The sequence below is a fragment of the Coenobita brevimanus genome, chromosome 26 (genome assembly GCF_032717465.1).
Source record: "Coenobita brevimanus isolate Jiangsu-jjx chromosome 26, ASM3271746v2, whole genome shotgun sequence".
Taxonomy (NCBI): Eukaryota; Metazoa; Arthropoda; class Malacostraca; order Decapoda; family Coenobitidae; genus Coenobita; species Coenobita brevimanus.
Genome location: NC_136979.1, coordinates 9,274,030 through 9,299,524, shown reverse-complemented (window position 1 = coordinate 9,299,524; position 25,495 = coordinate 9,274,030). Strand labels below are relative to the sequence as shown.

Genomic DNA, 25,495 nt, shown 5'->3' with positions numbered 1-25,495 from the left:
TTGAAGATAAACATCCAGGGCATCATTTAGTGAAAAAAAAAAAAAAAACTCTCACTCTGTCTTTTGCATAGCACTATGTGTCAGTTGTGTAGGGGTGGAGTAGTTAGTAGTGATGCATGGCCACTGGAAGGTTAGCACAGCCTGAGCTGTGGCTTGCAACGTGTCGCTTCCCAGCCTGAGCTCTGGCTCGCAATCCACGAAGTAATCTTGGTACCCATCTTGTAGGGACCATTTGTACTTTTTCAAGCTTACCTATGTGTTTTTTGAGATGAGGATTCCAGACTACTGATGATGCATACTCCAAGATTGGTCTGATGAATGATGTTATTATCTTTCTCAGTATGTCTTCATTTGTGTATGTGAATGCTATTCACATATTACAAGCAGTGTATACATGTTCTGTACTTTCTCACTCATGTGGTCAGCCACAAATAGTCTGTTATCAGTAATCATTCCTAAGTCCTTCTCTCTTTCTGATATGTGTAGGATTGAATTTCCTAACTTACAATCCCAATCTGGTCTTTTACCATTTTGGAAAACTTAATTACATGACAGTTGTCCACATTGAATTCCATTTGCCATTTGTTGCTCCATTTATGAAGTTTATTTAATTCTTCTTGTAGCTCTCTGCAAGGGACTGTGTTAGTAATTCTCTGTTGTGTTTTTGTATCATCAGCAAACATATTTAGATAGCTTTCATTTCCATGCACGTGTGTGTGTGCATGCATGCATCCATGCATGCTTGTGCATGTGTGCACATGCTCACGTATGCCTGTGTACATACTGTGTGCGTGTGTTTACTTTCTAGAGAACCTTGGTGAATTAAGATCCAGAGACAAGGAAGGAGAATGTTCGAAAGTGGGATTGGTCATAAACTGATCCACTTACCATTTGAGCCCACAGAATTGTGACTTCACGTCCACCTGCATGTATATAAATGCACTTTTTTTATGCTACTTGCCAGGTAGTCAGGCTGTCACATGTCAGATTACAAAAGAGGTGCTAGATCCTTGTCATTTGCTCCTCAGTACATAATTCATCCAACCAACTTGATCCCCTGTCAGTTCCCAAGCCTCATCAACTTCCATACAGATACCTCACTTTTTCACACTCATTTAATGTACTATGTCTATCCACCTTCATGGTTTACCATACCTCCTTCCACTTTCTGATTCACTCACGAATGAGGTCTGTTCAGCAATTATTGATCTTAGGTACTAAAAAAAAAAACAAATAGCTAACTTGTCGAGCTAGGACACTAATTCCCTCGAAGTTGGCCCCTTCTGACTTGACACACATAGCCGAGAGTTCATTCCTCCACCTGAGACATTTTCAAAGTTGGTATTTGGTATCTCCTGCAGGTGCTTCATAGCATTCGTCATGGTCTCTTATCTTGGATGAACGTTGTTCATGACATGTAGGAGTGTGCAAATCGCAATCCAGACTCTCTGAAGAATGTTATCGTTGGAGATGAGACTTGGGTGTATGGATTTGACCCAAAAACCAAAGCACAGCCATCCCAGTGGAAGCATGACAGGTCCACTGCAAGGTGAAATGCATGTTGGGATTTTTTTTTTTTTTTTTTTTTACTACCATGGTGTGCATCATGAGTATGCACCAGAAGGTCAGACTGTCAACATAAATTACTACCTCGACGTTATCCATCGCCTTCGTGATGCAGTTTGGCAGAAGAGACCATACCTTTGGAAAGCGGCAAGTTGGAAGCTGCAGTACGACAGCACCCCTGTCGATTCTTCTCAACTGATTCAGGAATTTTTGGCCAAGCACAACATCCCGCAAGTCTGGCAGGCTCCCTACTCACCAGGCATGGTTCTGTGTGACTTTTGGTTATTCTCCAAGCTCAAAACTCTGGTGAAGGGTTCCCATTTTGAGATGAGAGAAGAGATCATGATGAAGGTGACAAAGTACCTGGAGGAGATATGGAAAACTGACTTTGAAAAATGTTTCAGGCAGTGGAAAGAATGCTGGGCAATGTGTGTCAAGTCAGAAGGGGCCTACCTTGGGGGAGATTAATGTCCCAGCTTGACAGATTAGTTATCATTTTTTTTAGAGCCTAAGGTCGGATACTTTCTGAACAGATGACGTATACACATTTCATCTCCCTATTGACATACATTCTCCACACGACTATACCATCAAAGTGCACTTTCTTCAGTTCTTTTGTCAACAGACCTGTTATTCCACATCTTTTATGCATCAGATTATTTCTTGTCCTATGTGCTCTGTACACTCCATATATATTCCCCACTAATTTCATTTCTACAGGATAAATGTTTTGATGACAGTTAGGTATTACCACAACAGCTACACACAGCACAAACACAGTTGATTCATTGCAACAAGATTACCTCAGTACACTTCAGGATCAAGGACGACGGATTGACAGTTGTTTAAACCAGATTCACCACCACACTTTTCAGCGACAGTCATGAGCACTGTTACATCCTTAACATCACACTGAATGATGTACCTGTGCCACATTCCCTCTGCACTAAAATCCTTTGAGTGACATTTGACACTGAATACACCTTCAAGGACCACACAAAAGACATAAGGAGGTGATGAACCCCAGACTGAACACATATAGGGCTTACAGGGACAGGTTTTCTACAAAAAAAGAAACACTCTTCTTCCTGTACAAAAAGTATGTCAGATAAGTGATGCCTTATCCTTCCCTGGCTTGGGCTGCCATCCTGTCTTAACAGCCACTACAACACTATGCAGACCAGCAGAACAACTCTTTATATATCATCACTGGTTGCATTGATGCTACTCCCATAGCCCGCGTATACTGACTCTAAAATCCTCCCTGTTAGATAATATCTCAGTATGAGAGGCAGTTAATTGTATATGGCAGCCTGTACTAACACACAGCATCCCTGACAAAGCCACATAAAAAACTGTGCACATAAAGCCATCACCACGCAAACATTACCAGACCTTCCTCAAAAACATCCCACCTCCAAACATTCCCACATTAGCTGTGAAGAAACGTCTAAGTACCCACCGCACGTGCAGGGCAAAACACCTCAATCAGAACATCATACTACAAATCCCTCCTCCTGATGTCCACCCATTAGAAGTACCTTAAAATAGAGCTGATTGAGTTTACAAAGCTAGGCTTAGATCAGGCCATCACCCAGCCCTCCAGAATTATCAGCAGAGATTTGGGTTGGGTGGAATTGCAGATGACACATGCTTCACATTTAGAATAGGTCCACTCAGCTTTGGATGCATAATGGAGGACTGCATAGCACAGTCAAGTCTTGTTATATGACTGTTCACTGTGTGATAAATTGCTTCAGTAATAGTTGAAATGCTATACCTGTTTTTAGAATATCAATAAAACATTAGCCGTGATTTCATTATTATGGTAATTCCAACGGCCACGTCCTAGAATCTTGTGCGGTCATGATGATGCATGCAAGCCATCAGTCTGCTGGCTGAGCTAAGATGCCCACCCAGTGTTTACATTCACTGTGATATTCTGCCTTTCATTCTACTTTGTGCATGGAAGGCCATTGAAACACCATTGCCATCAACAAATAACAGTGCAAGTACTTAACAAATAGTGTAGTGTGCAGTATGGAGTGAAATGATAACTTTTTGTGTGTGAGATATTGAAACTTATGACTTGGAAATTGTGTAGCCATATGCACACAGTCTCCCAGTCAGCTGATTGAGCCAAGATGGCTATCCAGTGTTTACAGTTGTTGTGATTGTTTTCCTTTCATTCTATTTTGTGCATGAATGGCTATTTAAACACCATTGCTGTTGGCAAATAACAGTGCAGGTGCATAATAAAACAGTGTAGTTTGCAATTTTAACTGAAGTGATAACTTTTGTGTGTGTGAAAACTTGGAAATTGTGTTGGCAAGCATGCTTCCCCTAGTAGTAGTAGTAGTAGTTGTTCCCTAGGCAGTCTGGCCGGATAGCCCCGAGTCCCTTAGGAAGGCCATGGCCGAGACCGAACTTTCCCACAGAGCTCTCAAAGAGTGTATGTTGTGTTGTTGGCATAGGTGATTGTCTGCAGTGCAGTCTTCCATAATGTGCTTAATAGTATGGGGTGCTGTTTTGCATCCTGGACAGGCATCAGCGACGTAGTCATCCAGCTTCTGGTAGCTTAAGAGGGCTGGATGGTGCCCACATCTCAGCCTGGCCAGGTGGACCCTGTCCTCACAAGGGAGATAGGATTCAGAAGGGTGGATGTCAGGAGGCCATGCATGCAGCTGTGTGTTGTCTTTAACCCGTCACATCCCGACTACTTTCACACCTCTGACACCCCCCAGTCCTGACCATTTTTGGAAAAAATTTTTTTTGGCTAAAATCTCCGCTTTTGGTGAGAAACATCGAAAATTCATAAAGAAATCCCTCACCTGAGGTTTAAAATACTCGATACAGGTAGGAGTACCTCCTTACCTTACAGGGTTTTCTATCTGGCTGGCTGCAAAGAAAACGAGTTCTGTGGGAGGATAACTATTCCACACCACTTCTAAATGGTATTTATTTATTTATTTGGTACTAATTTCTATGTAGTATGAGAGTATATTGGTTTTCAAACAGTAATATAGGCATTATAAGCATTGTTTCACTCACTAACTCATCACCATTCCTGACCTTCTTTTGCCACATTACCTGATAATCATTTCTGACTGTTTCTTCCTCTAATGCTATGTAAATTTTGTCCTCCACATTTTCATCGATTGTGGAATCACTCTGGCCCTGAATGTCTTTGTTGGCCAGGTCACTGGTAACAGGTGAATTGCCGAGACAATGGCGTGCACAGAGGGGGGGGGAGGTTATGCGGTGCAAGGCATTGTCCCTGCTTGGCATCTTGTAGAGGAATAGAGGAAGGTGTCCCGTGTATACGTATGAAAAATCACTCGCGAAAATTGAAAATTGTGCAAATTAGGGACCTTGCAATTGCAAAACGTACCAGTATGTTGACGGGACTGGTAAATGCAAAATGTTGCAACGTACCCATACGTCGACGGGACGTCTCAGGTTAAGTGACTGAATGGAGCGGCGAGTGATCTGGGTGTGGATATGCTTCTGGAAGTTGGTCTGAGGTGGGCAAGGGGGGAGAGATGACAGTTTTTGTGTATGGTATCGTGTGCTGGGTGTTGTTTTGATGTTCCTTGGTGTGGGTGGATGTGTTGCCATGTAATATAGTGGATGTTGTGGGTTTGTGGAGGCTGCAGCAAGAAACTGGGTGCCTCTCATATCTAGGTGATCCTTGACTTCAAGGACTGGTTTCTTAATGTAGGTGGTCTGTGGGTGTAGTAGCTGTGCAGCCTGTGATTATTTTTAGGGCCTTGTTCTGTATGGTCTGTAGAGTATTGTAGTGTGTTTTGGTGAGGTTAGGAGCCCAGGCAGGGCTTGCATAATTCATCACTGAACGTATGTGCTGTTTGTATACTGTGGTGGTGGTTTCTTTGTTGTGAGTGAGGCTGGTCACTCTCATCTTAAATGTCAAGACCAACTGCCTAGCCCCAGGCTCCTACGCTCCTCTTGGGGCAATGTAGGATTGGGTGATGGATGGATGGATGTCTGAATGTTGTATGGGCAAGTTACCTCAAGGCATTGAGTCTTGGTGTTATTTTATTTTTAATGTTTGTGATATGTTGTTTAAATGACATTAATGTATTGTATGTTACACCAAGGATTTTGTGTGTGTGTGTGTGTGTGTGTGTGTGTGTGTGTGTGTGTGTGTGTGGTAGGGGAGTGTTGTTTATGGTAAGTTGTGGGATGTGACTGTGTTCTGCTGTCCAGTTTGTGAGAAGGGTCACTGCAGATTTGGCTGGGGCTATTTTGATCCTGTTTGTGGTGAATCATTCGTGTAGTGTGTTGAGGTAAGGTCGAATGATATGTGCAGCTGTGTTTTCGTTTGGGGGCATACATGTGTTATATCATCTGCATAGGAAGCTATGTGTATCTGTGGTGTGTGGGGTGTGGGTATGTCTTGTATGTATAGGTTCAAGAGTGTAGGAGACAAAACAGATCCTTGGGGGATGCCGTTTGTGAAGTTTTTGATGTTAGAAGACTGACCGGCAAATGTTACGTGTGCACATCTGGCTGCTGAGTAGTTTGCCAGCCATCTTTTTGTGTTATTGTGCATGTTTGTGTTGAGTATTTTGTTTATGAGATTGTGGCAGGGGATGGCATCAAAAGCTTTGCTGATGTCTTGTGTGATTAGGAGTGTTCTGTGTGGTGGCCCAGCTGAATTTATACCATCAAAAACTCTCTGTGTAAGGTCTGTAAGAAGGGTGTTTGTGAAGTGTAGTGGCCTTAAGCCATGTTGTGATTGGGCTAGGGGAATGTGAGGTGTGACTAGTTGTAGTACCAGTCGTTTAGTGACTTTAGAGGGGGTGCAGAGGAGTGTGATGGGGTGGTGTGAGGAGGGTAACATGGGGTCTTTGTTGGGTTTAGGGATAGTGATGATAATGCCATGCTTCCGGATGTTGGGTATCATGTTGTGTGGGTAGCTGTAGTTTGATATGTTGGTGAGTGCTTGTATGCCTTGTGGTCCAAGGTGTTTAAGGTGAATGTTGCTTATGTTGTCTGGTCCACAGGCTGATGAGTGCTTGAGGTTGTTAATGATGTTTTTCGTCTGGTTGTAAGTGAAAGGTGCGTAGTCTGGGTCATTGGGGAACTGTCTCTTACGTCGGATGATACGTCGGTCTTCGGGATGGGGGTTTAGATGGCTGACTTATGAAAGTGATTGATGAGTGTGTTTGCTTGTTGTTTGTTTGAGGGTATGGTGTCTGTTGTTGTGATGGCAGCATGTGATTGTGTGGTGTTGCTGTTGGAAAGTGTGATGCTGTTTAGTGCTTTGTAGAGTTTACTGATGTTTGTTTTGTGGTCAAGTGTTTGGAGGTAATTTTTCCAGTTTAGTGTTTGCTGTTCTGATATTTTATTGTTTATTTGAGTGTTAAGTTCTTGTATTTGTTGTACGGTGTCTTGTGTATGGGGTGTTGGGGAGTGTCGCAGTGTGTCCCATTGTCTGATGAGGCCTTGAATTTCTGGTGTGAAGTTGGGGTTGTCTCTCTTTCTGTTGCCTCTAGGGATGTGTCTTTTGTCTGCGCTTTGTATAATTGTATTGAAAGTGTGCACAGCGGTGTTGATGTTTGTGATGGGTGTACTGTTTAGTGTTTTGAAATGTTGTTCTGTTTCAGTTACAAAGGCCTCCCAGTTGGCTTTCATATAATTAGTGTATGTGTGTTTGTGGCCAGCTGGGGTGATTCTGGTTTTGGTAGTGATGATGATTGGGAGGTGATCAGAACCTAGGGTTTTGACCACTCTCCAGGATGTAGTGAGGGCGAGGTTTGGGGAGCAGTAGGTGATGTCTGGGGATGATGGGAGGAAGAGGGCTTGGTGTGGGATATGGGTATGTTGGTCTAGATTTTTCAGTATGAAAAGATGATCTGTCTGGGATTGTAGTACCAGCCCTCTCTCTGTGTCAGGGTTGTTGACATGCCAGGCCGACGACTTGGCATTGAAATCACCACCCAGGATGATGATAGGTATGTTAGTGATGTGGCGTATATGTGGAGAGTAATTGTGTGGTACTGTGGGGGATGATGGGGGGAATGTATGTGTTAGCGATTGCTATGAGTGATTTGTTATCAGTGTGTATTTTAATTGATTGTATTTCTGTTTTGGTGTCATGTGGGGGGAGAAGTGACTTTGTGTGTGCACTGGTATCTACAAAGTTGATGGATTTGTGTACCAGGGTGATGACTCCACCGCCACCGCCGTCGGCCTGGTCTTGTCAAATGGTGGTGAAGTTATGAAATGTCGTTGTTTTCTGTGCTGTGTAGTTTTGTTTCTTGTAAGATGGCAGTGTGTATGTTCTGTTGTTTGATGAATTGTGTGAGTTCTTTTTTTTTTGGTGTTTATGCCATCTATGTTTAACTGAAGGATGTTTATGTTGTGTGTGCGATGTGTGTTGGCCGCTGCAGCACAGGGGGGAGGTGGTGTGGGTGGAGGGGAAGGGGTAGGAGGAGGTTGTGATGGAGGTAAGGGTTGAGGTGGATTTAGATAGGTTGGAATAGGAGGAGTTGGGGGACTGGATGGTGTGGGAAGGATCGGTGGGTTTCGCTGTGGAGGTGTGAAGGAAGGAGCAGGATTGATGGGTGGGGGGAAGGACCTTAAGGAGCAGGTCCAGGTGTTTATGTAATGTTTTCTGGATACAAGTGTTGTGCTGGTGTAATGGGTCCAATTCTTGCAGGAATTGCACTGAACTGAACCCTTTGTCTGTCGGCTCGACGTGGAAAGTGGTGGTAGTGAGGGGTGCCGAGGGGAAGCCTGAAAGGGTAAAGTTTTTTAGATTTTGGGTTTCACAGTCAAGGGCACCCTCTCTGACCCCATAGAACTCATGTTATATCAACTTCACTTTATGATAAATCATTGTATGTTGGATTTTTACTTGTCACAACCATATCTTATAGCAAGTTGTGACTGTACAATTTGCATTAAGATGCAGACACAACATCAGCAGTGTTGGGAACCTATGGGATAACCCGATAGGGGTGGTTGCTTATCTGCAGTCAATAGGTCTGCTTGATCAGGGGGACCAATGCTGAGCAACACACACACACACACACACACACACACACACACACACACACACACACACACACACACACACACACACACACACAGAGGCAGCATTAGAGTCAACACGTCTGTCTCTTCACTCTTTCCGGCCACCCTTGGCAACAACTGGCCACACCTGTATAGTATCTTTATATGGGTCATGCTCTGTATTAGGTTAAACTAAATGGTGTTCTAATACAGTAGAGCAAGTGTAAGGAAAAGTGTTGTCCAGAATAACAGAATACATCCAACTAGTGCAAGAATGTGCTGATCAACACATTTATCAGTTGTTTCATTTGTCACAGGCGAGTAGCAAGGAGATGCATACTTGCAAGTAGAAATTTTTTCTCAGTACAGTAAAAGTCCTTTAATCCGGAAAGCAGTAGCCCACAGACCTTCTGGATTATCAGATTTTCCGTACTGTTAGACAGGTACCTGAAAATGTTCAAAACACACCCAAAAAATAAAGTACCGTTATACTATGGACAACAGGAGGGTGAACATCTGGGACCTCCTGAATGTCAACGTGGGTGCGGAATTGGATAGTTCGGCACACCGCCTTTGGCGCCCCCCAAAAAAAAAAAAAAAAAAAAAAAAAAAAAAAGCTAAAAATGACCCTGAACCATCAGGTGTTCCGAACCATCAGATGCCAGATTATCGGAAGTTCACTGTAATACTACAAGATGAACACCATCTTCAGTAATGTGAATATGAAAGGAGTTAAGAAAAGGGATACAGGTAGAAAAGAGGATGTTGATTTCTACCAGGAACTGGTTGAAATGGAAACATATAACAAACTAGTAGAGAGGGTGAACAAATTGGAGAAGGCTTTTCAGAGTGAAATGGATGAAATTAAGAAGCAGTTGCACATGCAAAAGGAAGAAAATGAAAAATTAGTAAGGGAATTAAACAAAAAAGGCACAACAACAGATGAGATGTCAGTTGAGGTGGGTTCACTTAGAAGGAAGATTACTGAAATTGCAAGTGCAGTTGTCAGCCATGAGAGTATTATGGAGGAGTTCAGAAATAATACAGAGACAATTAGGCAGGCAAGCAGTCTGATAGACCAAAGCAGTGATACTGAAGAGAAGATAACCCAGGTGAATGAAGGTATGCAAAGTTACAAAGGTGACGTGGAAACTATGTATGCTGAAATGGTGAAAGTAAGGAAAGACTTAGAAACAAGAGTCAAAGAAAAAAGCATTAGAATGGAAGTGGAAAAAAAATAATCTAAAACAACCCAAATTTGGTTAAAGATTCAGGAGATATCAACAAACCTGTAGTAATCACTGGTATAGGTGAAGAAGAAATAAAAAACATAATTTTGAGAGACAAAAAGGAGATGGCAAATATAATGAGCATATTGAAGAAAGTATCAGAGGAAACCTGTGACAAAGGCACAGAGGAACACAAAAAGCTAGGGAAATATGAGAGAAATAAGTCAAGGTCGCTGAAAGTAACCTTCCAGAGTGTGAACACTGTGGAGGAAATACTAAAAAATGCAGACATACTCATGGAAAAAGAGAAATTTAAAAAAGTATGGATAAAAAGATGCCTAACTCAGGAGGAACTGGGAATACTAAAAGAGAAGATGGAGGAGACAAAAACACAGAATGAGTGAAGATCAGAGGAAGAGAAGAGTACTTTTTTTTTTTTTTACAAAGTAATTGGATTGCAGGTACAAAAGTGGTACATAACCAACAGGGAATAAAAAGAAGGAAGGTAGGAGACTCAAGTTATGGTAAGTATGTAAACAAGATGATTAAGTTGATGTACTCAAATGTAGATGGAATGGTATCTAAATTATTAGAGATAGAAGACCATACCAAAGAAAAGGAACCACATTATTTGCCAAACTGAAACAAAATTAACCCCAAAGATATCAAACGATACCTTAAATTTAGAGGAATACAGCATATGGAGAAGAGACAGAAATTTAAGAAAGGGAGGAGGAATTATAATCTTAACAAAGAAAAAAAATCTACAAGTCAAAGAAATAAAAATAGGTACACTCTTACAAGTGGTGACATGTAGAGGTGTATGGTATGTAGGAGGACTGCTGGGCCTTGATAGCAGGCTGTGAAGCCTATGCCCAGAGTCAGACACATTTAAAAAAAAAAAAAAAAAAAAAAAAAAGTAGAACTGATTGCATTGGAAATTAGCACATCTGAAGGGAAATTAATTGTGGCAGATTAATACATGCCATCCAAAACAAACACCTAGGAAAGAGGCGAATATGAAGACTGGGCAGAAAGTACAATTCAGAGATTAACAACATTACTACATGGAATAGAAGAGAAATCCGAAAGAATTATATTAACAGGAGATTTGAATACAAATATAAATTGGAATATTCTAGATGTAAGAAACCATGAAAGCTGTTGGGATCAAAAGCTCCTGGATCTTGTGCAGTTTTTCCTAACACAGCATGTAAAGGAAGACACTGGAAAAAGAGGACTTGATGATCCATCATTACTAGATCTTATGTTTATTAGGCAAGAAAATTATATTGACAGTATAATGTATCACCCTCCATTCGGCAAAAGTGACCATGCAGTATTAAATTGCAACTTCAGGATTGCATATGACATACAGTAGTTACCAGTAATGAGAGTTACAAAAAGAGTCCAAACTACAAAAAGGGCAGCTATCATGACTTGAAGAAGTGCATCTTAGAAATAGATTGGGAAAAGGAGCTTAGAGGACAAGGTTTAAATATTATATGTAGAAAATTTTGTGATCTTTATGAAATAGGAGTCCAAAATTATATCCCTTGGCACACAGAAGCAGAAATGAAAATAAAGAAATGGTTTAATACAGAATGTAAAAAATCAAAAGAAAAAAGAGACTTACTGTGAAATAGATACAGAAGACACAATATTGAGAGGGCATATAACAACTGTAAACAGGCAAGAAATGATTATACAAAGCTAAGGAGGGAGGCTTAGAAACAGTTTGAGGAAGACATTGTAAGTAGAAGTAGTGATCAGCCTTAGCTATTTTACAGCTTCATCCAAAACAAAACCAAAGTTAAAGATAAAATACAGTCCATTACGGATGAGAGCATCATCTGTACACAAGAAAAAGATATTTGTAAAGCACTAAATAAAAACTTCCAATCAGTTTTTACAAAAGAAAATAATTTTGAGGGAGATGATATGGAACATGGATGCCCACACGTATTACCAGATATACCAATATCAGAAAAAAGAAGAGTCAAGTAAATTAGACAGAGAAAGAGCATAAGGTCCTGATGGAATTTCAGGTTGGGTGCTACGTGAATGTGCGGAAGAGTTAAGCAGACCATTGTATTTAATATTCAAGGAATCCTGAGGTCAATGTAAACTACCTGATGTTTGGAAGAAAGCAAACATTGTTCCCTTGTTTGAGAAAGGAAATAGACAGAATCAACTCAAGTACTGACCAGTGTTGTAAGATACTAGAGAAGCTGATAAGAAAAGCTTGGGTAAACCACTTAGAAGAACACTGTATGATAACAGAAAGTTAGTTTGGTTTTAGAAAGGGAAAATCATGTGTTACTAATATATTAAGCTACTATGATAGAATTACAGAAAAGAGAAGGATGGGTGGACGGTATCTATTTAGACATCAAGCAAGCATTTGCCAGAGTACCACACCAAAGACTTTTATGGAAACTGTACTATCAAGGAGGTATCCAAGGCAACCTGTACTGTTGGATGCAGGATTTTCTAATAAAAAGAGAAATGAGAACAATACTAAGGGGAAATTACTCATCATGGAGGGAAGTGACTAGTGTAGTTCCACAGGGCTCAGTGCTTGCACCAATTATGTCTTTAGTGTATGACATAGTAACATCGGAAATTGATGGTATCTAATTATGTTTGCTGATGATGCAAAAATACAAAGGAAAATTACTAACAGAGATTCTTGCAAAGAGCTACAAGAAGAATTAAATAAGCTTCATGAATGGAGCAATAAATGGCAAACAGAATTTAATGTGGACAGGTGTCCTGTAATTAAGTTTGGTAAAAGTGAGAAAAGACCAGATTGGGATTATAAGTCAGGAGGATCAACCCTACACATATCAGAAAGGGAGAAGGACCTAGAAGTGATTATCAGTAACAGACCATCTCCGATAGACCACATCAGTGAGGAGGTACGTAACATGTATACATTGTTTGCTAATATGAGAATTGCATTCATATATATAAATGAAGACATGCAGAAAAAGCTAATACTGTAACATCATTCATCAGACCAACCCTGGAGTATGCATCAGTAGTCTGGAATCCTCATCTCCAAAAACACATTGATAAGATTGAAAACATACAAACAGCAGCTACAAGATGGGTGCCAAGCTTAAGGGATCTAAGCTACGAAGAAAAACTAGATAAATTGAATCTACCAACAGTACAGGAGAGAAAGAAAAGAGGAGACACGATTTTGCTATATAAATGCATCTCAGGGAACGAGAAAATAGACATAAATGAATATATAACCTACGGAGAAGCATAGGATGAGGACACTGCAAAAAACACATTAAAAGAGGGGTGATAAAGACGTAAGGAATTCAGTTTCCCAAATCGAGCAATTGATCAGTGTAATGCACTACTGAATGAAATAGTGTGTGCCAAAACTATCCATAAATTTAAGGATATGTGTGATGAAAATGGTTTAATACACGGAACAGTACGAGCTTGACTCATTCCTGTAAAGATACAATTAGGTAAGAACACACACACACACACACACACACACACACACACACACACACACACACACACACACACACATTCTCGCCTGCCATCTGGTGGACGGGAGTTCGCGCCTCGCTCAGGTTGCGAAAAGTTTCACTGACGAAGTGGGTGGTTACTGTCCCCCTTGAGCAAGGGGACGGGTGTGTGCGTGTGTGAAGGTCACAGCCTTGCCCTTAGATCGGATTATATGAGCTCTCAGCTCCCTTCCGGGAGGGTAAAAGCTGACGATCACGACCATCAAGTGATCCTGACCGACCCGGTGAATTACACACACACACACACACACACACACACACACACACACACACACACACACACACTCTCTCTCTCTCTCATGGCAGAGGATAGGGTGATATTGAGGTATTAGCTGGCCAACCCTTCTGGGTTAAGGCTTTTGATAGGTAGAGTTATATATGAAGCATTTAGTAGCTGTTTGAGCGAAGGCTAATTTATAAATGAGCTGTATAATAACCAGCTTAGCTCCTTCACTCTAAAAGACAATTTTTATTTTATTTTTGCTATTTCTTGATGATTTTATTCATTTTAGGAAAGGTTGCTGATACTGAAAGGATTAGTGAAGGATGTATCCAAGCTCACCAGTAGTCTGTCTTAAATTCTTAATGCAAAAACAAAATTGTGTGAAGATTGCAAGAATAAAATTTAAAGTGGTGTTGATGGGTTTCAGCTTAGAAGAGTTTATAAGTGCAGGCAGTGCTGGTGTTGTATGTCAGGGATTTGTTCCATAATATCACAACTGATGAATCAGCTTCATAGTTGGCAATGTAACTTTTACCCCATGAGTCAGATGATCCAGATTTGTACCTAATTAGTTGCTACCAGTGGATAAATTTATCTAGTTTTTGACAGACCTCCAGTACTGAAGAGTTTAATGATGGGTGTATCTATGTCTTCCATTTCAAAAACTATCTCCAAAGGTGAATAAAATCATCTAGAGGCAGCAGGAATAAAATTAAACATGATACTACGGCAGTCAAATGCTTAATGGACAACTTTTCTCTAAATGTGGATTTAATGTAAAATATATATATATACAGTAATCCCTCTATTATCTGACGTAATAGAGCCAAAGACATGTCCAGCAAGTGGTCTCGTCCAGATAGTGGGCCCTAGCCTCCTGGACTTGTACTTAGGGACCCTAACCCAGCCTAACTTTGAAAGCCACCTAAATAACTCGCTACCAGACACACATAGCACCTATTTAAACTTATTTAAGACCCTATTCACACCAATAATGGACATAAAGCATGAAGTAAATGAAAAGGAACCAAAGAATGAGGAATTAGAAGTGACTGTACCTCAGCCAGCGTACTTACAGCACATTAGTGGCTGCCTTCTTTAAGGCTTTGGTAGTGTTGAAAATGCTCTTGAAGCACGTACAGTAATCCAGTGTTGTGCTGCACTTACAATAATTCTTTGCACTGTGAGTTATAATTGTATAACACTGCACATTCTGTTAATTGCACCACACCAGTTTCAACTGCCAGTTTGCACTCCACAGTTAATCCTTTGCACTCTGAATTCTAATTTCTTAACACTGCACAACACTGTAAATTCCCCTGTGGTCTAGTGGCGAGGTATTGAAGTTTATTCACTTTATTCACAAAAACGAGCACGTGTGGCATCCATTTTGATAAGCATCTACTCGTGATCGCAGTTAGGCAGTAACTGTTGGTGAGGGGGAAGCAGGGTTGCCAGATCGCAACTTGACCACATTACCAAACTCCTCAAGATTCATTACCAGATTTAACTTTTCATTACCAAATTCATAAAGCTAGCATATATTCTTCACTAATTATATACTGTATATAAGTAGAAATACATGTAATCACTCTTCTTATAACTAACAGCATGTTGATTATTTTCACGCTATGTAGGCTAGCAGATTCATCAGAGAGAGCAAACAATCCACCATCTCCATCCTGTGTATCCTCGTACATGTGAAAAATCTGTTTCGTAATACATTATTTTGATTCATACCAAACAAATTTTTCATTACCAAATTGGCCCAGATTTGGTAATGAAAAATACCAAATGGCAACCCTGACAGGGGAGGGGGGAGGGGGAGGAAGGACGGGGTGAAAGGGCTGTGGTGTAAACAGCTGTTCGGCTCCGTGCAGCAGTTTCAAATTAAGGGTGGGAAAAAATTCGAATTTTGAGGGGATGTATAGTTGTGAGTAAAAGATGGAAGAAGAGCATAAGACAGTATGGATCAGTTGGGTCAAGCATTGTGTGGGTAAGATTGAAAGTTGGAATACAAATGTGGGCGTTTGTGTGTGCGTATGCGCAAATGCAAGATTGTGCAAGCAGAGTGAGAGAAGAGTTCTGGACAAATGTGGAAGTGTGCATGGAAAAGTTTGGAAGGAATGAGAGAGTGTTTTTGATCGGTGATATGAATGGTAAAGTAGGGACTGTGAAGGTGGATGCAATAGTTGGTGAGTGGGGTGTGCCTGCTGAGATAGATGAGAATGGAAGTGCGTTAGTGGACATTTGTGCTGGGAGGGGGTGGTGATAGCCAGTACCCTCTTCAAGCACAAAATGATCCACAGGTATACATGGCGAGTGATGAGAAGGGTGGGTGGTGAACTGAATGAAAAGAAGGCAATGATTGATTATGCGTGTGTGGATGAAAGGATACGAAAATGTTTAATGGATGCAACAGCTTATAGAGGTTGGGGGAGTGGACTTTCTGACCACTACTTGGTGGTGGCCAGAATGAAGGTCCAATTAGGATGGAGAAATAGAAGAAGGGAAGGACAGGAAGAAGGAGTATTTGTAAGAAGAGTGGAAAGGTTACAAGAGGATGAGAAAAAGGCAGAGTATAAGAGAGAAGTGGAGGAACGATTGGGCAAATATGAATTGGAGCAGGTGGGGGACTTGGAATGTGTGTGCAGGATATTTACAGAAGAAATATGTGCAGCATGTGATGTGGTGTGTGGGATGAAGTGAAGACGGAGGGGGTGTTCAAGGAACAGCATGGTGGAATCAAGAGGTGAGACAGGCTGTGGCACAAAAGAAGAAAGCATACAATGAATGGATGAGAAATTGGAGCGCGGAAGAAGTTGAGAGGCGGAAGAGAGAGTTATATGTAGAAAGAAAGAGAGAGGTGAAAAGATTAGTAAGAGAGAGTAAGAAGAGATCGGATGAGGAATTTGGAAGGAACTTGAGTGTAAAGTGGAGGGACTGTAAGAAAACGTTCTGGAAAGAGGTGAAATGAGTAAGACAGAGTGGAAGTGAAGTTAACAGGGGAGTGAAAGATAAAAATGGTAGATTACTAGTGGAGAAGGGAGAAAAAGTGAGCAAATGGAGAGAACACTTTAAGGAATTGTTGAACATAGAGGATGGAAGTAATGTGAGTATAAGTGGCTGGGGAATGGCTGGGAGAAGGAGGGAGGTGAGAAGACAGGAAGAAATCAGTAGGATAGAAGTTGTGGAAGCAATGAAGAAAGTTAAATTGGGGAAAGCCCCAGAAATTGATGGAGTGTGTGGTGAAATGCTGAAGTATGGGGGAGAGATAGTAGTAGAATGGATGTGGAAAATATGCAGATTGGCCTGGGAGGAAGGTAGAGTCTCGGAGGATTGGAAGTCAGGTATAATTATTCCCTTGTACAAAGGAAAAGGGGAAAAAGAAGTGTGTGGTAATCACAAGGGCATCTGTCGTCTTTGTATAATAGGAAAAGTGTATGGTAGGATACTTATTGACAGAGTTAGAGAAAGAACAGAGGAATTAGTTGGAGAAGAACAGGGAGGCTTTAGGAAGGGAAGAGGTTGTGTAGATCAGATATTCATTCTTAGATCTTTAGTGGAAAAGTTTCTAGAGAAGGGAAAGAAGTTGTATGCGGCTTTCATGGATTTGGAGAAAGCATATGACAGGGTGGATAGACAAGGATTGTGGAAAGTATTAAGAAAATATGGAGTAGATGGAAAGTTGTTGAATGCTGTGAAGAGTATGTATGATGGTGCTAAGGCTGCAGTGCGTGTGGAAGGTGAACTGAGTGAATTTTTCTCTTTGAAGGTTGGGTTGAAACAGGGATGTGTCATGTCTCCATGGTTGTTCAGTCTGTTCATGGATGGGTTAATAAAAGAGGTACAAGGTAGGGTAGTGGATTTTGGAGTGGCCCTGGTGAGAGAGGATAGTGTTTGGAAACTTCCTGTACTGTTGTTTGCAGATGATACTGTGTTGTTGAGTGAAGATGAAGGAGAGCTGCAAGACTTGGTGGATGAGTTTGGGAGAGTGTGTAAGAAATGGAATCTAAAGGTGAATGTAGGGAAGAGTAAAGTGATGGTCTTTGAGAGAGGTGAAGTCAGTGAATGTACAGTGAGGTTGGATGGTGAGGAATTGGAAAATGTGAGTACGTTTAAATACTTGGGTAGTGTGATGAGTAAAGATGGAGGTTTGGAGGGTGAAGTGCTTGAAAGGGTACAGCAGGGAAGAAAGGTTGCTGGTTCCTTGAAAGCAATGATAAGAAACAGGGAAGTGAGCATGGAAGTGAAAAAGTTACTACATGACAGTACTGTGATGCCAACTCTAACGTATGGAAGTGAAGCTTGGACGTTGCTGGAAGGACACAAGTCAAGAGTGAGAGCAGTGGAAATGAGTTATTTAACCCCTTAACCGCAGGGCGTCACTTTCGTGACGCTTGGGAGCAAGGGATCATACCGTGGGACGTCACTTTTGTGATTCTGTGTTATTTTGAATTCGCCCGGGCTTTCAAGTGGTGGCTTGTATCATCTATCAGTACTGCCAATGTCCAACACTAGTCAGCACTCCTAATCTCATTTATACTCCCATCCATTGTTGACAATTTAGCCATTTCTCCCCATTCTTGACTCCCCTCTCTACCTCCCCTCCATTACCCTATCCTCTCGCCTGCCCGGCCATGCTACGCTAAGTAAATCTTCCCTGGAATTTTTCACTGATTTCATCCATTGAAATAAGCCCTATTCCCTATTCTTATACCAAATAATATATACAAGAAAGAAATAAGGTAAGTGAGAGTGCCATACACCTAGAATTGGCTAATTATCACCTGACAACACCTCACGTGCACTCGTTCGCTAATTTTCGCTGTTTATTTCCTCTTGAAATATCCCATATAAACTATTTTCGTAATAAATATACATATAAGGAGGGAAGGAAGAAGCCTAAGTGATATTTACATTCACCTGGAAATACCTAATTTATTATGTATTGTCTTGGTTTCCTGCCAATCATTTCATTGCTATATGTTAGCAGGTCTCACAAGGCTGAAGTTGGTAGTACTACACTCACCCTATCCAGGCGGCAGGAGGCCACCACTATCAGTTCACAGTCGTCTTTCAAAGTGAAAGTACGTCTGTTTCGCTCCTGCTAACTTCCCGCCGCTTTTTAGCCCCATGCAAAGGGCCCTGTGACCTTTACCCCCTACTAAACCTCGTGTGGAAAGAGGTAAAGGGCTGACAATTGATAATGAGTGACTACGATTTTTCTGTTGAGTAAAACAGTGCAAGTGGAATTGTAAATAATGTGTTAATAATGTGTAAACAGCAAGTGAAAGCAATGAATGTAAATATAAGTGAACAGTGGAAAATAGTTTTATAAGTTACTTCAGGTGACAGTGCATAACACAGTGTAAATAAAATAGAAATGTAAATAGTGTAAATAAAATAGAGAACGTAATTAGAAATGTAAATGAGTAGTATTATAAGAATACGAGTATATACACTAGAAGTAATGAAAGTGAAAGTTTCACTAGCGTGTATGAATACTATGAGTTATGAGAGTGAAGGTGAAAGTGATATTCTCTCTCAATGCTAGTATACAGGACGAGAAAGTGAATGCTACGTATTTTACTGAAAGAAATTCAATGCCTACAGTGACAATAAACTACTATTACTGAAGGAAACTTATGGATAAAGACTGTAGATATATATAAGTGTTATATAGTAATAGAAATATAAACTGTGAGTATTTTTATGAATTATAAATGACAGAACACCAGCGGCGAACTAGCGCAAGTGGGAAGGTCATACGTCCTCGTAATTTTCATTGCTTTCAAAGTGTTTTTTTTTTTTTTTTTGAAGTACCGTATGGATGCCAAACTATTTGAGAATTATAGAATAGTGTTTCTAGTGATAATATCAGGCTGTGGTAACCATATTACGGGTTGTCAGGTAGTGTAAAGTGGAAACCTTGTTACCCAACTTCAGAGGTCTCCCCAAGTCGTATGGTACTCGACGAAGGCTCAACAAACACCCCAGGAGAAAGCCGAAGGTATGTGCCATAAGCATATTTGATTTTAATATTCTAGGACTAATAACTGATTTTTGGCAAATATTTTTAGAGGGTCTGTCGGAGCGCGAATATGCCCGCGGGAGCCACAAGAAAAAGCACAACAAGGCCGCTTTTAAAGGGTTAAGAGGAGCCTGTGGCGTCACATGGAGAGACAGGCTGACCAATGAGGATATAAAGGAGTGTTGTGTGGATGTGGATGTGATAGGAAGCGTTAGGAGGAATACACTGAAGTGGTTTGGCCATGTGGAGAGGATGGAGGGTGAAAGACTGACAAAGAGAGTGTATGTGAATGAGGTGTAGGGGGGAAGAGGGAGAGGGAGGCCGAGGATGAGATGGAGGGATGGGGTGGAGAGGTATATGAGAGAGGGGGGTGTGAGTTGGGAGCGGGGCAGTGAAATGGCGGGGTACAGGGTGACATGGAGGCGATTTGTATGTGGCCACCCCGAACGGGATTGAGGCGTCTGGCAATAGATAGATGGATAGATAGATAGATAGATTTTTCTTTTTTTGGCCATTTTTGGGTTCCAAAGGTCCAGGCCCACAATGTTCAGTAAGTGGGATGTCCGGAAAGTGGGCGTCCGGATAGTACAGGGCTTACTGTATATATACTGTATACGTATATATATATATATATATATACAGAAATAGCCCGATTATCCGGGCTATATGGTGTTAAGGGGTGCCCGATTGGTCCGAAAGCACGATTAATCCGGCGGAAACACAAGTACTGTACTGTTAGACTGATTTATTTACCGGTAAATGTACACTTTAAGTACCAGAAAGACCTTTCCAGTTCAATGTATATTCCTCCAGTTTGTTTCAGTATTTTTCAGACTATATTCAGTTCGGTAAATCATGTTTTCTTACTGAAAGATTTCCTCCCTGTTAGTATCGTCTCGTTCTAAAGCTGTACCTATGATTGTTTCCAGCACAATGGACGAAACTCATCGTACTCAAATGTGTACTTCGTTTCCCAACTTCCCAACTGAAGATTAGGTTAGGTTACATTATTAGGTGCAGTTAAGCAAGGTTAGGCCAGGTTTAAACACTTAGATTAGAACAGTGTCTTCTGCCATTACGTTAACGAATCAAAGAGTCGTCACACCAGAACAGCTAAAAACAGCGGGGAAAGATTTAACAAGAAATGTTTATTTACCAACCCAGAAATAATCAGAAAAATATAACAGACTATCAGGATGAACTGGTTTGGTAAGGTGGTTTTACTGCTTACAGCAAAGCGTATGTTTACCCCCCTCAAATCCTCAATGTTGGTGAGTTCAGAAATTTGTGTGCTTCCATGGCAGACCTTGAAACCATTTTTTCAAAGTTATAAAGTCAGTTTCTTTTTCTTACTGATTTGAAAAGACTCGTCTGGCTTTTTCCCCTCCTCCCTAAACCCATCTTGTGATTTGCTATGATTCGTGAAAGAAAATTAGGGGGCATGTTACATTAGAATTTAAACATAAAGTTAGGGTGCATGTTACTTTAGCATTTAAACATATCGGCGAAAACATCTGGGATGAAAGGACAGCCGAGCTGTTTGGGATGGTTGAGTAGGGTCGTGTAAACATACCAGTGACCGTTCCCTTCCCATAATTGTTCGCAGTTTTTATGGCTCTCCCTAACTTAACGTTACTGACACAGGTATAGTAAAGCATTGTTCAAGGCTAGCAGCCATAAGGGGTTAATGAAATACATTATTGTTTGTATCAATACTCTCTCTTTCACACATACACGAACGAACAAAAGATTGTGAAATAAATGTACACTTAACTGTAAGGAGCAGAAATAACTGTATGCTCTATCGGTCCGAAATGTGTTGGGAAACGACATCGAACACAGAATGTGGAACTGAATGCCACCTTACGAGAACACTTGAGATGAAAGTATTTTTTCTTATTAGTAAACATAATTGTTCCATTTCGTCCCCTATAATTGTGAAACTCGTAAATTTTCGTCCAAGCATACACCCTAATAACCTTACCAATTCAATTCATATTCTCTAGTTTGTTTTCTGTATTTCTCTAGTTTGTATTCTTATCATCATAACGTTCCTTAAGCCTTACCTACGATTGTTTCCGGCATAATGGAAGAAACTTACTCATAATTAGGGTGCATGTTACATTGGCATTTAAACATATCGGCGAAAACATCTCAGATGAAGTGGCAGGCCGCCTGACTGTTTGAGATGGTAGAGGAGGGTCGTGAAAACATACCAGTGACCTTCGTTCCCTTCCCATAATTGTTAGCAGTTTTTTATAGCTCTCCCTAACCCAACATCCCTGACACTGGTACTGTAAACCATTGTTTGAGGCTGACAGCTATGATGGGGTTAATGGAATGCATTATTGTTTATATTAATACTCTCATAAATACAGTACACTTAAGAACGAACAAAAGAGTGAACAGTAAATGTAAGAGGAGGAAATAACAATGCTCAGTCGGTCCGAAATGTGTTGGGAGGCGCGATACCTAACGAAGGACGCAGAACTGAATGCTAACTTACGAGAGCACATGAGTAATTTTTTTTTTTTTTTTTTTTTTTTTCTGATTAGCAGACATTCTTGTTTCACTTCGTTCCCTAAAACTAAGAAACCCATTACTTTTCATCTCAGCATACAGCCTAAAGACTTCACCAATTCACTTCATATTCCTCCAGTTTGTTTTCTGTGTTTTTCTATTTTGAGGGTAGTAAATTACCTTCTCTTGCTGAAATATTTTCTCTTTTATCACATTCTTTAAGCCGTACCTACGATTGCTTCGGGCATAATGGAAGAAACTCATTGTACACAAAAGTAGATTTAGTTTCCCAATTTCCCAACTGGAGCCCAGGTTAGGTCAGGTTAGGTTAAAGTAGGTTAAATTATTAAGAAGTTAAGCAAGGTTAGGCTACGTCAGGAGTATCAGTTGCCTCACCAAACTCCACCCTACCACCCTTGTGATCGAGTTGTGAGCAGGAGGTGTGGGTGGGGGCAGGGTGAGCAAGACTCTCTCTGGTTTATCCATGCCTCTCTCCCTAGCAACTGGATGCTTCCTGTTTAAACCGGAGCATTCGTACGGATAATTCTATGAATTATTGTACCACTGAACCATTGGGTCACGGCCCGGATATACCGAAAGCTGGATAATCCGAGCCTGGATAATCGAGCTTCCACTGTATATATATAGATACAGTATATATATATATATATATATATATATATATACAGTATATATATACATATATGTGTATATGTATACAGTCGTCACCTTAGGCACAGCTAATTGGTTCTGGGCCAAGCCCGTGCCATAGAAAACTGTGCCATATAAGTAACTAAACCTATGGGAAAAAATGTAATTTGGTTCTGGACATTCGCCTAAAGTCCCCCTTTTCATCCCACGTTTCCCTATTTTCCTCATTTACACAGGCACACAATGAAGCAATCAGTCAGTGCATGTATTACACACAAATTAAACACTGAACAGTAAATAATAAATGGCTTTAAGGGCATAAAATACTGTACATATCTGACTCCAATGACGATAGTGCTTAAGTGGAAGGGGTAGGGTTGGGGGTTCCGAGGCAAGAGGTGCATTTCAAACCTTGCCGCGCCCACACTATAGGTACTTTATGCGCGTGGTTCGTTTTTTGGGGTCTGGCACCTTGCCGTGTCATAGAAAACCGTGCCATAGATGCGCACGCCATAGGTAACTTGACTGTGTATATAGATATAAGTAATCCCTCTAATATCCGGATGCCCACTATCCGGACATCCCCACTAACCGGACATAATCGTCCCGGGATCCAATATTCTCAAAATGGTCCGAAAACCGCAAAAAATTAGAAAAAAAAAAAAAAATTTCCCCGCCCGTAATTTGAACTTGGCATGCAGGACGCGGGACAGCTTTGTTGTGGCGCGTCATTCCTCCGACGTCCGCTAGAGCGCCCCTGCATCCTCCCCACTTTCCGCCTGTCTCTCGACGCGAGTGAACGCTCGTCATCATGGCTGCCCATGTGCTCGCTTTTGTGGTGGTGCCTTACCTGCTGCAGGCACTCCTGCTGCTCTCGTGCCTCTCCTTTGTGAGTGTGATGATGGCCCCGCCGCCTGAGAAGAGGAAGAGAGTGGTATTGGCTCTGGAGAAGAAACGGGAGATACTGGAGAAAGTAGATGCGGAATGGTCTTCTTCACGCATCCTCCGCGAGTTTAACCTGGCCCGATCTACTTTGTTTGATATTAAGAGATCCCGAGACAAACTCATGCAGTACACGGCTGATTTCTCATCGAGAAGCAAACGCAACATGGAGAGGAAGTTGATGTTTACTCCCAAGTTTGCTGAAGTCGACCGCTTCGCGTTGATTTGGTATCGACAGCAACGTCCTGCTGGTGTGATGGTACGTGGTACGGAGCTGAAGGCTGCTGCTGAGAAGTTCGCCAGGCTTCACGACGCCTTAGACTTCAAGGCATCCGAGGGTTGGCTCTTCGCGTTTAAGTTACGGCATAGCCTTACCAACTGTAAGTCTCATGGCGAAGCTTTGGACACTAATGAGGATGGAGTTGACGAGTTTCGGCACAAGGTGAAGGGCTTGATTGACAGGGAGGGCCTCACTCTCGGTCAAGTCTACAATGCTGACGAAACTGGTTTATTCTATCGCTCTTTGCCAACGAACACTCTAGCCGAGGAGACAGAGAAGCGTGTACCTGGCCGCAAGCTCTCCAAGCAACGGCAATCTGCTTTGTGTTGTGCCAATGTTAACGGCATGCACCGGCTTAAGCCTGTTATTGTTGACCATGCAAAGCAGCCTCGGTGTCATCATGGGGTGATGGATGTCCTTCCTGTCGTCAGGTACCATTCTTTGAAGGCATGGTTCACAGCCCAGATCTTCAAAGACTGGTTCCACCGCCATTTCGTCAAGGTCATACATTACCAGACGGAGAAACTGGGAATCCAACGTGACCAGGTAAAGGCCCTCCTTCTCCTCGACAATGCACCTGCCCACCCGTGCGACAAGGACTTGGTGGCTGAGAATGGCCGCATTAGGTGCATGTTTCTGTCACCTAATACTACTGCTCTCATCCAACCAATGGACCAAGGAGTGATCGTGGCAACAAAGCGCCTATACCGCCGGAAGTTCCTGGACGAGATGATGGTTGTTCTTGAGGACGAGGACGAGTGCAGGGAGGGACAGGACACACGAGGCCAGCGGACTTTGGAAAACCTTCGCCTCTACAACATCAAGTCTGCAATCTACAACCGGGCCAGTGCATGGAAGGAAATCCCTGTCAAGACTCTAGAAAATGGTTGGTCTCGTCTGCTTCTTGGAACGGATGTGGAGTACGATTTCCTAGGTTTCGACGGGGATGACTTCCATGCACGTCTACGTATGCACGGCGACGATGTTGATGTAGACGAAGTGCGTGAGTGGTTGGATGACGACGAGGGCGATCCTGGATATCAGACCCTGTCTGATATCAAGATTGCATCTTCAGTTGCAGGTGTCAGTACCCAGCTTGAAGATTCTGACGAGGACGGCGACAATGATGCGGACTCCTCTCAGCATGACACTACTCCAGCCATCCCTAAGCTGAGCGCACTCCGGGACCACCTAGAGTTCATTCTGGACTACCTGGAACACCCGGACTGCGACAGGGAGATGGGGCCCTTGGGACTTGTGGAGGAAGTGCATGCTTTCAGGCAGCGCATCATAGATCGTCAGAATCGTCATTCCTTGCTTCAATCAACGATTGACAGCTTTTTCAGGCCTGTGACCCCCGCTGTGCCCAGCCCTGGCTCCACTCCGTTGCCTCCCCAAGACAGGCCCTCATGCTCCGAGCCACAGCCCAGCACATCAGCCATGGTGGAGTCA

General features: G+C 41.9%; 1 protein-coding gene across 1 annotated transcript in view; it reads left to right on the top strand.

Moving 5' to 3' along the window:
* LOC145394178 (E3 ubiquitin-protein ligase MARCHF5-like) overlaps nt 1–25,495 on the top strand; it is a 104,346-nt gene that overhangs the window by 37,328 nt on the left and 41,523 nt on the right. The gene's annotated exons all lie outside the window — the stretch shown is intronic.